Source organism: Trachypithecus francoisi, unplaced genomic scaffold (assembly GCF_009764315.1).
Source record: "Trachypithecus francoisi isolate TF-2019V2 unplaced genomic scaffold, Tfra_2.0 Lachesis_group4, whole genome shotgun sequence".
Taxonomy (NCBI): Eukaryota; Metazoa; Chordata; class Mammalia; order Primates; family Cercopithecidae; genus Trachypithecus; species Trachypithecus francoisi.
Window position 1 is genome coordinate 125,497,196 of NW_022681469.1, and position 13,017 is coordinate 125,510,212.

The 13,017-nt window shown below is 45.2% G+C and overlaps 1 protein-coding gene across 4 annotated transcripts in view; it reads right to left on the bottom strand.

Moving 5' to 3' along the window:
- The window catches only part of CALN1 (calneuron 1), a 674,755-nt gene that overhangs the window by 531,249 nt on the left and 130,489 nt on the right, over positions 1-13,017 (bottom strand). Inside the window, exon 1 of one of the 4 annotated variants that reach the window (XM_033193350.1) lies at positions 6,481-6,682. The exons of the other annotated variants lie outside the window; for them this stretch is intronic. The gene's annotated coding sequence lies outside the window, so the exon portion shown is untranslated. Of the gene's footprint in view, positions 1-6,480; positions 6,683-13,017 lie in introns of those variants that run through there. 4 annotated transcript variants of the gene reach the window in all.

The following is a 13,017-nucleotide window of genomic DNA, read 5'->3' on the forward strand; positions in this document are numbered from 1 at the left end:
AGGCACTGTGCCCGGCCTGGATTAAAAAATTTAATGATGGGACTATAGGCTAATAATTGGCAAACTGAACTCATTCATTTTCCCCTCTCTTTCCCCAAACACTGCTAAAATAAGAATAAAGAATGGAGAGGCAAGGGAGATACTCTCCTGTAAACCACAAGGAAACAGAGGAAGGGAAGAGAGATTTCAAAGGAGATGTGGAAGGCACAAAGAAGAGGGAATGGTAACCACAGGGTGTGACAAATTCTGTTCCTATTGTGGGTCTACACCAGGAATGAGCCAGACAACAGGCTTCAGATCCTGAGAGCCACAGGGGACTCTCAGACAGGGCACAGCGCTGTCTGTCCTGGGGCACACGGCTTATAGGTATAACATGGGGTGAACAACAAAATCCAAAATATTACAGGGAAGTGACTTGCTTTTTTTTTTTTTTTGATGAAGTCTCAGTCTGTTGTCTACGCTGGATTGCAATGGCATGATCTCGACTCACTGCAATCTCTGCCTGCTGGGTTCAAGCAGATATAAAAAAATAAAAAAACTCAAGGCTTGGCACAGTGGCTCACTCCTGTAATCCCAGCACTTGGGGAAGCCAAGTCTAGAGGATCGCTTGAGGCCGGAGTTTAAGACCAGCCTGGGCAAAACAGTGAGACCCATCTCTACAAAATTTTTTAAAAAATTAATTAGCTGGACATGATGGCACACACCTGTGGTTCCAGCTACTTGGCAGGCGGAGGCAGGAGGATCACTTAATTAAGCCTGGGAGTTCAACGTAGCAGTGAGCTATGATCGTACCACTGCACCCCAGCCTAGGTGACAGAGTGAGACCCTGTAACTATAAAAATAATTTTAAATAATAAACACTAAGCTAAAAGTAATACTAAAGAAAGGGACAAAGAGCAAACATAGAAAATTTTGCAACATGTAATAAAGGCTACTATTCTTTCCACTACAATTCTTTAAAAAACATTTTTAATAAAACCTTGATCAATAAACAGACATAAAACATCAATGTGCAATTCACAAAAGGAAAAATCAAACAGCCAGTAAGTATATGAAAACAAAACATATGTGCTTGCTTACAACCTCAAAAATCCAAGCGAAGACAATAACACAAAACCATTTTAACTGTCAAATTTTGAAAACCAGAGGCCGAGGCAGGAAGATCACTTGAGCCTGGGAGTTCGGGACCAGCCTGGAAAACATAGCAAGATCCTGTCTCTATAAAAATAAAAAATTAGATGATGTGGTGGTAGATGCCTGTAGTCCCAGCTACTCGGGAGGCTGAGAAGGCAGGATTGCTTCAGCCCAGGAGTTCAAGGCTGTAGTGAGCCATGACCACACCACTGTACTCCAGCCCATGTGACACGGTGAGACCCTGTCTCTAAAACAAAAAATTTCAAAAAACAACACCAATAGCAGACATTGGTGAGGATGTATAGAAATAAGTCCTCTTTTCATTGCTGCTAGAAGTGAAAATAGGAAAAAGCTTGAAGAAAGGTCTCCAAATTGTGGACCTGATAATTCCTTTTCTAAGAATTTGTCCAGCCAGGTGTGAAACATGCCTGTAATCCCAGAACTTTGGGAGGCTGAGGCAGGAGGATCACTTGAGGTCAAGAGTTCAAAACCAGCCTGACCAACATGGTGAAACCCCGTCTCTACTAAAAAAAAAATATAAAAACTGGCAGGCACCTGTAATTCCAGCTCCTCCGGAGGCTGAGGCAGGAGAATCGCTTGAACCTGGGAGGTGGAGTTTGCAGTGAGCTGAGACCACACCACTGCACTCCAGCCTGGGACAGATTATGTCAAAAAAAAAAAAAAAAAAAAAAAAAAACAGAATTTGTCCTTAAAAAAATACTCAGACATGTGCAATATTTTTCAATAGTGAAATCAAAAACAATATGTGGCACACTCATTTGTGGACTATGATGAATTCATTTAAAATGCTGAAGTGGGAGAATATGTAATATTAGGTTGGTGCAAAAGTAATTGCGGTTTTTGCCATTCAATGACAAAATACTTTTGCACCAACTGAATAATATAGAAACATTCACAGGATATTAACTGAAAAAATAGTTCATATAGGAATGGATGCTGCAACCCCTTCAGATAATAAAGAAGGGAATACAGAGTAAAGACATACAACATCCATACAAGTGCAGACTCTGGGACATTTTAGCCTGAAACTGTTATCAGTGATTATCTCTGGGGTCAGTGGGATTACGAGTGAATTTAATTTTCCTCTATTTGCTTATCTTTAAAAGTTTAACCACAAATCTTTTACTTATGCACTTAAAAGAATATTTTAGGCCCGGGGCAGTGGCTCATGCCTGAAACACCAGCATTTTGAGAGGCCGAGATGGGAAGATGGGAGGATCGCTTGAGACCAGGAGTTCAAGACCATCCTGTACAACAGCATAGTGAGACCCTGTTTCCACCAAAAATTTAGAAATCAGCTGGGCATGGTGTCACGTGTGTGCAGTCCCAGCTATTCTGAAGGCTGAGGCAGGAGGATCACTTGAGCCCAGGAGTTCAAGGCTGCAGTGAACGATGATGGCATCACTGCACTCCAGCTTGGGTGACAGAGCAAGACTCTGCCTCTCAAAAGAAAAAGAAACAAATAAAAGAAAGGAAAGAAAAAAAAGGAAAGGAAAGGAAGAAGGAAGGAAGGGAGGAAGGAACAGAGGGAGAGAGGGACGGAGGGAGGGAGGGAAGGAGGAAGGAAGGAGGAAGGAAGAAGAAGGAAGGAAGGAAGGAAGGAAGGAAGGAAGGAAGGAAGGAAGGAAGGGAAGGAAAAGCAAAAACAAGACAGCAGTTTTCTCCTGGGGAAATCCCTGTTAGGCTGGTAAGTCTTAGAAGCCATCACCCCACAGGAGGATTCATTCCTAAACATTTCTGCAAACAAAGGCTGAGAAGATCTAGCGTTGCAGTTTGGTACCACAACTGTTCCCACAACTCTGTCTGCTCTGCCTGGCTGGTCCACCAGACAACTGATGGCAGCCAGCATCTGGCAGGATGGGACAGCCGGGCTGCAAACGCCAGAGATGGAACTGTGACCACAGGGCAAACTGGGCAGCTGCCACTCAGAGCAGAACCTTTGTGGCACCTGGACAGACCTGGCCTAGGAAGTCCCCACAAGACTCAGAAAGGAGCGCGAGGCTGAGCGGAAAGAAAGGGCTGAAGTTAAGGATTTGAGGGGAGCATTACTTCTAGCCTTTCTAGGAAAAAGGACTCAATGCCTCCCTCCAAGAGACACCAGCAGTGACACTGGTCCCAGAATTGGAGGCTCCAGCCCCGGTAAACAGAGGGAATCCAAAGAACATCCTTGCAACGGGTGAAAAAGTAAAGGTATGCATGCACTGGAAGTACAGAAAAAAAGAATGTCAAACTTTAGAACACCCCATACTTTAGGAAAAATATTTTACTCTGTGCAATAGATCAAATTATACTTCCCAGTGACTTGCAAAACAGTATGGGACCTGGGTGCTATTTCTGATTGAGCTTCTACGACTGCTCACAGGGACCCTTGTTCTCTGGTCTCACCTCCCTCTGTCAATAACCTGATCTGGAAATTTCACTCAAATTCATAAGGAACATCCCTATTTCAAAGGACCCTACAGTGAATTATTTGGTTTCAATGCAAATGATACTCAAGACTTTTTTTAAATTATTATTATTACTAAACTTTATGTTCTAGGGTGCATGTGCACAACGTGCAGATTTGTACATATGTCTACATGTGCCATGTTGGTGTGCTGCACCCGTTAACTGGTCATTTACATTAGTTATGTCTCCTAATGCTATCCCTCCGGTGTGTGATGTTCCCCTTCCGGTGTCCAAGTGATCTCATTGTTCAATTCCCACCTATGAGTAAGAACATGTTGTGTTTGGTTTTCTGTTCTTGTGATAGTTTGCTGAGAATGGTGGTTTCCAGCTGCATCCATGTCCCTACAAAGGACATGAACTCATCCTTTTTCATGGCTGCATACTATTCCATGGTATATATGTGCCACATTTTCTTAATCCAGTCTGTCATTGATGGACATTTGGGTTGGTTCCAAGTCTTTGCTATTGTGAATAGTGCCGCAATAAACATGTGTGCATGTGTCTTTATAGCAGCATGACTTATAATCCTTTGGGTATATACCCAGTAATGGGATGGCTGGGTCAAATGGTATTTCTAGTTCTAGATTCCTTCTCAAGTCTTATACATCTGTTCAGATATTCTTAAAGGGCCCGTTTAAGAAACACCTTGATCTTACATTATTTTCTCTTCTGCTAATTCTCCAAAGAATTCGAGGGACTGAAAGACGTCGCTTATTTAACACACTTCCATTCTTCTCCTAGTACCAACCTCTCCATTAGTGTCTCAACTATTATCTCCCTCTTACACTGCAGCAAAAAAATCACAGAGCAAGGGACAGAAGACCAGGATTCCTTGCAGGGAGAACCACCTTCCAAACAAATACAAGCTTATTCTTTCCACATTGGTGTCTAGGAGTTATGATAACGGAGGGCCAAATGTACAGCTAGCTCTCCACTGTATAGTTAATCCTCCAATTAAACTTCATTTTTCCTTTGAGACAGTGTCTTGCTCTATTACCCAGGCTGGAGTGCAGTGGTGCGATCATAGCTCACTGCGGCCTCAAACTCCTGGGTTCAAACACTCCTCCTGCCTCAGTCTCCTGAGTAGCTGGAACTATACGCATGCAACACCATGCTTAGCTAATTTTATTTTTTATTTATTTATTTGTTTACTTATTGTGGAGACAGGGTCTCGCTATGTTGCCCAGACTGGTCTCAAACTTTTGGGCTCAAGTAATCCCTCCACCTCAGCCTCTGGAGTAGCTGTGACTCCAGGCATATGTCAGAATAGCTACTATTAAAAAGTCAAAAGAAAAAAAAAAAAAAACAGATGTTGGCAAGGATTGGAGAAAAGGAACGTTTATACACTATTGGTGGGAATGTAAATTAGTACAACCTCTATAGAAAACTATATAGAGATTTCTCAAAGAACTGAAAATAGAACTACATTTGATCTAGCAATCCCACTACTGGGTATCTACCAAAAAGAAAAGAAATCATTTTATCAAAAAGAGATCTGCACCCATATGTTTATCCAAGAGCTATTCACAATAGCAAAGATAAAGAATCAACTTAAGTGTCCAACAGTGGAGGACTGGATAAAGAAAATGTGGTATAGACATACGTACACTCTATTAGTTCATTTTCACACTGCTGATAAATACATACCCGAGACTGTACAATTTACAAAAGAAAGAGGTCAGGAGTTCAAGACCAGCCTGGCCAACATGGCAAAACCCCATCTCTACTAAAAATACAAAAATTTCCCAGGCATGGTGACATGCACCTGTAATCCCAGCTACTCGGGAGCCTGAGGCAGGAGAATTGCTTGAACCCAGGAGGCGGAGGTTGCAGTGAGCCAAGCAATGGACTCACAGTTCCACATGGCTAGGGAGGCCTCACAATTATGGCTGTGGGCAAGAAGGAGCAAGTCACATCTTACGTGAATGGCAGCAGGCAGAGAGAGCTTGTTCAGGGAAACTCCCTCTTTTAAAACCAGGACATCTCGTGAGACTTATTCACTATCATGAGAACAGCGTGGGAAAGAGTCAATCACCCCCATGATTCAATTACCTCCCACTGGTCCATCCCACAACATGTGGGAATTCAAGATGAGATCTGGGTGGGGACAGAGCAAACCATATCATATACACATCTACACAATGGAATACTAATTAACCATGAAAAAGAATGCAGCAGCACCAGAGATGGAGCAGGAGCCCATTATCTTTAAGCGAATAAGTCAGAAAACTATTTGGTTTCCAAGCTATGTGCAATATATTATGTTAACAAATACATATATTTTTTACTTTTTACAAGAACACAGAGGTAAATCTGTGGTCAGGCTGGGGTGAGGTGTCCACTGAAGGCAAGGCGGGTGGGCCTTGGGAGCTAAATAATGCGTACACACGGACATAGAGAGTGGGAACATAGACACTGGAGACTCAGAAAGGTAGGAGGGTGGGAGGGGATGAGAGATGAGAAATTACTTAATGGATACAATGTACACTATTCAGGTGATAGTTACACTAACAGCCCAGACTTCACCACTAGGCACAGCCTGGCCAACACGGTGAAACCCAGACTCTACTAAAAATACAAAAACAAATTAGCCAGGTGTGAGACAGGAGAATCACTTGAACCCAGGAGGCAGAGGTTGCAGCGAGCTGAGATCGCACCATTGCACTCCAGCCTGGGCAACGGATAGAGAGGACACAGCGAGACTCCATCTCATTAAAAAAACAAAGAGTGGACTGTGGTCCTCTAAAAATCAGGCTGTAATACCAGGCAAGCAGAAAGACAGGGAGGGCCAACACCAAGTCAAGCTGCTGACCAGGGCAGCAAGCAAGGCCTAGACCCCAGCCTATGACCTTGCAAAGGGGTAGAGCAATCCAGTACCATTCAGGCAAGGGTAGTCCCAGGAAATCCAAGCCAGTGAGTCGAGCCTAAAGTGCGGGAGGACTTGGGGAGCTCTATCTGTTCCCCAGGTGCACATGCTCCAGGAGTGGCTCTTATTGGGGAAGCAAGAATGAGGTAACGAGTTTCAGGATGGAATCAGCGAAGTGCCATGGTCCTGAGACCTAGGACGACATAAACAAAGAAGTACTCTGCAGACACTTGTACGACAACTTCAGCAATCAGAATTACAGAGGCAGCTGGAAGTGGTGGCTCATGCCTGTAATCCCAACACTTTGTGAGGCTGAGGCGACCAGATCAATTGAGGTCAGGAGTTCAAGACCAGCCTGGCCAACATGGCGAAACCCCATCTCTACTAAAAATACAAAAATTACCCAGGCATGGTGGTGCGCACCTGTAATCCTAGCTACTCGGGAGCCTGAGGCAGAAGAACTGCTTGAACCTGGGACGCAGAGGTTGCAGTGAGCCGAGATCACGCCACTGCACTCTAGCCTGGGCGACAGAGCAAGACTACATCTCAAAAAAAAAAAAAAAGAAAAGAAAAAAATGAATCACAGAGGCAGCCTAACCTAGCAGGTTAAGAGCATGGCTTTTAAAGTCATGAGTCCAACCTCACTAGTCCATAGCTGTGTGACTTTCAGCCAGGTACTTAACTTCTCTGGGGTTAGGTGCCCTCATCCATAAAAATGTTATTGAAAGGATTAAATGAGTTAACCTATGCCAAGTGCTTAGAAAGCAGCACTTATATAACCATTAGCTGTAATTATGCTGCCTCAATCTTTATGCTCACGTTCAGGTGCCCCCAAGACTTCACCTATTCAATTTAAACACTTGATCTTCTGGGACAAAATGCACACAGCCTGAAAAAGCACGGTCTATTTGAGTCCTTGAGTTTCACATTTATTGTCTTCATCTCAAGGCAGCTCACAAAGCACAAAGAGCCGGGCAGGAAACCGTCCCTGTCGACACTGACATGCTGAGACAGGTGACTTCGGTTGAGAAGGCAGGCAAAAAGGATCCAATGAAATACAACTTATTAGTCATCACGCACTGAGCACATCACGGCTGGCTGATAAATGCTAAGAGCGTCAATTATGAACTATTCTTACGAGCTGAACATATTCACCACAACACCAAGAAATCTATAGGTTGCAAGCGTTCTCTATGGTTTCAACGACAGAAGACAATATTTTGGGAGAATATTTTGGGAGACAATATTTTGGGTAAACGTAATTGTTTTGCGTGAAGTAGGGCAGCCTACATCGGCGTCCCACCTGGAAGCAAGCTGTTGAGCATCTGTCAAGGTGTCAACTCTAACTGCAGAAGCAAAGAACTTCATCAAGCTTTTGTGGAGTTAACTAAAGTTGGTGAGGTGCCTGGAGGGAGGGGACGGAAAATCACAGGTGTAACTAACTGTGACATCGCCAGAGTCACAGGTGCCTTTAACGTGACTATACCCGCAGTGTTCTGGATAGCTCTGTCTCCTGATTCTCCCGTACCAAGAACAGCACAAAGCGTCATGTCTCTTGGCATCTCCCTGCCACGTCTGTCCTCCTGAGCAGCCCTGTCCTGACGGTCTGTGACTCTAAACAAATCACCCTGGGTCCCAGCTTCCTCCACCACCAAACATAGTGGTTTAGACCAGCGGTCCCCAAGATTTTTGGCACCAAGGACCAGTTTCGTGGAAGAAGACAATTTTTCCATGGACGGGGGCAGGAGGGGATGGTTTTGGGATGATTCAGGCACATTCCATTTATCGTGCACTTTAGTTCTATTATTATTAGATTGTAATACATAATAAATAATTCTACAACTCATCATCATGTAGAATCAGTGGGAGTTCTGAGCTTATTTTTCTGCAACTAGACAGTCCCATCTGGGGGTAATGGGAGACACTGACAGATCATGAGGCATTAGACTCTCATAAGGAGCTCACAACCTAGATCCCGCGCATGTGCTGTTCACAATAGGGCTCCTATGCGAATCTAACACAGCTGCTGATCTGACAGGAGGCAGAGCTCAGGTGGCAATGTGCACGATGGGGAGCAGCTGTAAATACAGATGAAACGTCACTCTCTTGCCCACCTCTCACCTCCTGTTCACTCCCTGGCCCACCTCTCACCTTCTGTTCGCTCCCTGGCCCACCTCTCACCTCTGGCTGTATAGCCTGGTTCCTAACAGGCCAAGGACCAGTCAGTATCCATCCACCACCAAGGGGTTGGGGATCCCTTGTTTAGAGTAGATAATTCCTAAGTTCCTTTCCGTTTCTCCAAGCCTCCAATTCTGACTATAAATTCTGACCAGGAGTGAAATAAGCCAGGGACAGAAAGACAAACTTTGCATGTTCCCACCTATTTGTGGGAGCTAAAAATTAAAACAATTGAACTCATGGAGATAGAGAGTAGAAGGATGGTTTCCAGAGGCTGGGAAGGGTAGGGGGGAATGTGGGAGGTGTGGGGATGGTTAATGGGTACAAACAAATAGAAAGAATGAATAAGACCTAGTACTTACTAGCATAACAGGGTAACTACAGTCAAAAATAATTTAATTTTAATTTTAAAAATAACTAAAAGGGTAAAATTGGATTGTTCATAACACAAGGGATAAATGCTTGAGGGGATGGATAGCCCACTGACCCTGACGTCATTATTACATACTGCATGCCTGTATCAAAATATCTCAGGTACCCTATAAATATGTACCCACAAAAATCAAAATTTTTTTTAAATAAATAAATATCCTGGTGGAGTGGAACACAAAAAGGAGACGAGAGGAAAGAAGTGAGGGGAGGGGAGGGGAGGGAAGGGAGGGGAGGAGGGAGGGAAGGGAGAAGAACAGGGGAGGGGAGGACAGAGGGGAGAGAGTAGGAGGGAGGGAGGGAAGAGACAGGGGAGGGGAGGACAGAGGGGAGGGAGACAACAGAGGGGAGGGGAGGGGGAAGGGAGAGGGAAGGCAGGCAAATAAACAAATTTGTAATTCAAACCACACAAAAAAAAAAATCCTGACCAGGGACAAGAAAATGTGCTAAATCTTGAAGGATAAGTTTCATCCTGACAACTGGTTCTGAGAAGGATCCTGTAGAGAGGACTCGGAGGGTGCTATGAGCCTTTGCAGTGAGTCTGTCTTGGTCTGAGGGGTGGGAAAGGCAGGGTCCCCAGTCCTTTGTTCTCTAACCCTGCCCTGGATGAACCTATGCTGCCAGGCATCTCATGAAAAGGCAGTGATTCCAGAAGCCCTTCATGCAAAGCTAAGGATGTCAGGAAAATGCTTCTCTGAACTAGCATCTTAGTATTCCCACTGGGGTCCACCCAATAGCAGTGGTGGCTGCAGCTTGTTAGAAATGCCTGCTCCATGGATGATTGCCTGAGGTCAGGAGTTTGAGACCAGCCTGGCCAACATGGTAAAATCCCGCCTCTACTAAAAATATTTTAAAAATCAGCCGAGCATGGTGGCGGGCACCTGTAATCCCAGCTACTTGGGAGGCCAAGGCAGGGGAATAGCTTGAACCTGGGAGGTGGAGATTGCAGTGAGGCGAGACCACGCTACTGCACTCCAGCCTGGGTGGCAGAGCGAGACTCCATCTCAAAAAAAAAAAAAAGAAGAAGAAAGAAAGAAGAGAGAGAGAAGATAGAGAGAAAGAAAGAAAGAAAGAAAGAAAGAAAGAAGAAGAAGAAAGAAAAAAAGAAAAGAAAAGAAAAGAAAAGAAAGAGAAATAGAAAAAGAAAAAAAGAAAGAAAAGAGATATCTTCCCCGAACTCAATGATCATAATTTGCAGTTTAGGCTGAGCACGGTGGCTCGTGCCTGTAATCCTGGCACTTTGGGAGGCTGAGGTGAGGGGACTGCTTGAGTTCAAGACTTTGAGACCAGCCTGGAAAACATAGTGAAACCCCATCTCTACAAAAAACACAAAAATTATCCGGGTGTTGTGGCACACATCTATAGTCCCAGCTACTTGGGAGGCTGAGGCAGGAGGATCACTTAAGCCCAGGAGGTTGAGGCTGTGCCACTGCACTCCAGCCTGGGTGACAGAGTGAGACTCCGGGTTTTTTTGTTTTGTTTAGTTTTTTTAAATGCAGTTCAACAAGATCCCCTGGTTGGCACATCCCTTGGAGAATGGTGTCCGAGAGCCCTGCTTCTCAAAGTTGGCTGTACAGTGGAGTCACCACCGCCTCCCAGGCCCCAGGAGATTCCTGGGATGTGATTAGAGCCCTGGAACTTTTTAAAGCCTCCCCAGAGAATTTTAATGTGCAGCAAAGTTTGAGAGCCACTGAATTAAAATCTCTGCTTCAGATTCTAGCACTCAAATCCAAGGTCTGGAGGGATTTCACCTCCTCCAGAAAGGTCTGTTTCCTGAAAAAGCATCACTGATAACCATCCTTTTCCAAGACCACAGCAGAGTCATCCCATCTCTGGAGTTATCATTTACGATGGGGTCACTGTCCCAACCATGCCTGCCTCTTGCATTTACCTTCCCTCCTAATATTATTCCCCAGTAACCTCCAAAAGCTTTCCCTAGGAGTGGAAAGCTCACTTTCAGCTCTGGCTCTCTCTTTTTCCCTCCTCTTTAATGATGTGAATTTTTTTTTTTTTCCTCGAGACAGAGTCTCACTCTGTTGCCTAGCCTGGAGTGCAATGGGGCAATCACAACTCACTCCAACCTCTGCCTCCCAGGTTCAAGTGATTCTCCTGCCTCAGCCTCCCGAGTAGCTGGAACTACAGATGCATACCACCACACTCGGCTAACTTTTGTATTTTTTTGGTAGAGACAGGGTTTCACCATGTTGGCCAGGCTGGTCTTGAACTCTTGACCTCAAGTGATCCACCCGCTCCCAAAGAGCTGGGATTACAGGCATAAGCCGCTGCTCCCACTCTCAATGATGTGATTTTTCCCCGTTGCCTACTGCCCCCTGAGGATTCCAAGGAGTTCTGGCTGGGTTTTTTGGAAGCTCAACAGAAGCATTTATCTCTTTGGGTGTCGAGAATTGGAGAATTTCAGTGTTTATTTAAAGACTGCTGGGTGCAGTCGCTCCTACCGATAATCCCAGCACTTTGGGAGGCCAAGGCAGGAGGATTGCTTAAGGCCAGGAGTTCGAGACCAGCCTGAGCAACATGGTGAAACCCTGTCTCTACAAAAAATTTAAGAATTAGCTGGGCTTGTTGGCTAACTTTGGTCCCAGCTACTCAGGAAGCTGAGGTGGGAGGATCATTTGAGCCCAGTAAGCTGAGGCTGCAGCGAGCCATGATTGTGACTGTGCACTCCAGCCTAGGTGACAGAGACTCTGTCTCTGAATAAATAAATGAAAATAATGCTGTCCAGGCGCAGTGGCTCACGCCTGTAATCCCAGCACTTTGGGAGACGGAGGTGGGTGGATCACCTGAGGTCAAGACTTCAAGACCAGCCTGGCCAACATGGGGAAACCCTGTCTCTACTAAAAACACAAAACTGAGCTGGGTGTGGTGGCGTGCACCGGTAATCCCAGCTACTTGGGAGGCTGAGGCACAAGAATCGCTTGAACCCGGGAGGCAGAGGTTGCAGTGAGCCGAGATCACACCATTGCACGCCAGCCTGGGCAACGAGAGCGAAACTCCATCTCAAAAATAAATAAATAAAACAAGAGCGAAACTCTGTCTCAAAAATAAATAAAATAAAATAAAAATAATGCAGGAACCAAGTCAGTTAGTTGCCTAGGTAACTAACTTGAGGCTTGGGTCTTGGCAGGAAAAGAAAACCACCCATCTGAGCTGAGGGCAGATGATCTATTGGTGACCTGCTACCACCAAGTAAGCCATGGAGGGAACGGATTGATGGCAACCCACAAAACAGGCTTAAAAATGCAATAACCTCGCAGAGCTCTCACTGCCCCTTGACATCTGGGCAAAAAATGTAATTGAACTGTTTTTTGGAGGGCTTTTGTGGGAGACAGGGTCTTGTTCTGTCACCCAGGCTGGAATGCAGTGGCACAATCTTGGCTCACTGCAACCTCTACCACTGCAACCTCCACTTCCTGGGTTCAAGCGATTCTCCTGCCTCAGCCTCCTGAGTGGCTGGGATTACCGGTGCCCACCACCACGCCTGGCTAAATTTTGTATTTTTTAGTAGAAATGTGGTTTCGTCATGTTGGCCAGGCTGGTCTCGAACTCCTGGCCTCACGTGGTCTGCCTGCCTGGGCCTCCCAAAGTGCTGGGATTACAGGCATGAGCCATCGTGCCCGGCCTTGATTTAACTATTGAAAGTGGTTTCACAAACTCAGATCCTGACCGTCCTTGCACAATGGTTGTTTGTCTTGGATAGGCACAGAGAGGATGGAGGCTTTAGCTAGTGGGTTACATATCTCTGGGTTTCCAAGTACTAAACCGTGACCCTGTGCAACATCTCTGTGGCCTGGCTACATCTCTGTTTCTTCATCTGCAGAATGGGAGAAATAAAATAGACGACACCTACTAACCACTAAGCTAGTTTGCCCGCTGAGATGGAATATGTGTTTATGTGTATGCATATAAAATGAATCATCAACCAC